We start from the raw sequence: 2,302 nt of genomic DNA, 5'->3' as shown, positions 1-2,302 counted from the left end.
CCCGGGCCCCGAAGGCCGGCGGCGGCCAACTGCCGGCTGTACAACACGCAGGCCGCCATGTCTGCGTCCGACCCTGTCCCCGCCGCGCTGCGCGCCTGCGCAGAGACGCGGGAGGAGACCCCGCCCCGGGCACGCCCCCTCGGGGGCGGGGCTCTGCATTAACTCTGCGGGTGCCAGACGCCAAGCTTGCAGGGAGCTCGAACCCGGCATTGGCTTGCACAGCGCAAGCTTTCCACCAGTGATGTCACTGGTGGGGTGCGGGGGGAGGGGGGCGGGGAGGGGTGAGAGTTGGGGAGTTGCCCTCCCCCCGTGACACTCTCAAATGAGGTGATACCCAAATGACTATTAAATTTCGTGTCTTGTTTCAGCAGGAATGTATTATTTTTCAATTAAAATATTTCCCGGAGTTCATAGGTTCCCAAACTTACTGGGCCTGCTGCCCCTTTTCAGGGGGGAGGGGGGAATTGCTCAGGACAAAAAATCGTTACCTCCAGGGTAAAATGTAAACATCTCCTTTTTGCAGCCCCCCCCCCCCACCTCCCCGCATGGATCCAGCGCCCTCACCCCAAGGGGAGGGTATCACTCACTCTCTGTGGAAGCACACAACAACCAAAACATTTTTCTTTTCATTTTTTTTTCTCACTCACTGTCTCACTCTCACTCACTGACTCACTCTCACTCACTCACTGTCTCACTCACTCTCACTCACTCACTGTCTCACTCACTCACTGTCTCACTCTCACTCACTGTCTCACTCACTCACTGTCTCACTCATGACTGCCTCACTCACTGTCTCACTCTCACTCACTGTCTCACTCTCTCACTCACTGTCTCACTCTCACTCACTGACTCACTCTCACTCACTCACTGTCTCACTCACTCACTCACTGTCTCACTCATTCACTGTCCCACTCACTCACTGTCTCACTCTCACTCACTGTCTCACTCTCACTCACACTCACTCACTGTCTCACTCTCACTCACACTCACTCACTCACTGTCTCACTCTCTCACTGACTCACTCACTCACTCACTGTCTCACTCACTCCCTGCCTCACTCTCTCACTGCCTCACTCACTCACTCACTCACTGCCTCACTCCCCAAAACATTTTTCATAAACAGCTTGCATGAATCAACATAGCCCAAAGCTAATAGAAAAAGAAGACCGTCGGTGAGATGGATTGGCACAATGGCTGACAACACTGACCTCAAAGGTAGCACTTGTGAGGGTGGCACAAGACCAGCAGTGTTTCTTTCTATCGTGTATCGGGCCACTATGAGTCAAAATCAAGTCAGTGGCACTTAAAAGCAATAAAGTGCTCCAGTCAGAGCTAAAGTTCTTACCCAATCACAATGAATGCCGTGCTCTTGTTTTCCCTGCTGTCGGCAGTTCGAAACCCTCAGTTGCTCAAGGGGAGAAGCTGGAACTTTCTACTCCCATTAAGAGTTATAGGCTGGAAGATCAACAAGGGGCCATCTAGCTGAGAAGCAACAAAGCCCACATGGAAGAAGCACACCAGCCTGCATGATCACGAGGTGCCGAAGGGATCCATTATCAGGCATCAAAGAACAAAAAATCATATCATTGTGTGCTCATCTCCCCGATACAATGGCTGAAGACAAATGGGTGCATAGGCAAATGTGGTGAAGAAAGCTGATGGAGCTCGGCTATCAAAAGATAGAGCATCTGGGGTTTTAAAGGCTTGAAGGTAAAAAAAGTGGCCATGTAGCTCAGAAGCAACAAAGCCCATATGGAAGAAGCACATCAGCCTGTGAGATGACAAGGCATCAAAGGGATCAGGTAACAGGCATCAAAGACCATTAAAAAAAATCATATCATTGTGAATGAGGGGGAGTGCAGAGTGGGGACCCAGGGTCCATCTGTGGGCAACTGGACATCCCCTTACAGAAGGGCTGCAGGGAGGAGACAAGCCAGTCAGGATGCAGTGTAGCAATGATAAAACATATAGTTTTCCTCTAGTTCTTGAATGCTTCCAAACCCTGAACTATCATGATCCCAATTCTACCTTACAAATCCAGCTGGACTGAGGGATGTACACTGGTACAGATAGGAACTGGAAGCACAGGGAATCCAGGACAGATGATCCCCTCAGGACCAGTGGAGATAATGGCGATAGGGAGAGGGTGGAGGGAAGGTGAGGGAGAAATTATAAGGATCTACATATAACCTCCTCCCTGGGATACGGACAGCGGAGAAGAGGGTGAAGGGAGACGTCAGATGCTGTAAGATATGACAAAATAATAATAATTTATAAGTTATCAAGGGTTCATGAGGGAGGG

This window comes from Echinops telfairi, unplaced genomic scaffold, assembly GCF_000313985.2.
Source record: "Echinops telfairi isolate 266 unplaced genomic scaffold, ASM31398v2 ScPeMD7_24;HRSCAF=84, whole genome shotgun sequence".
NCBI lineage: Eukaryota > Metazoa > Chordata > Mammalia > Afrosoricida > Tenrecidae > Echinops > Echinops telfairi.
The sequence above is the reverse complement of the archived record's forward strand: the minus strand, read 5'-3'. Positions refer to the sequence as shown.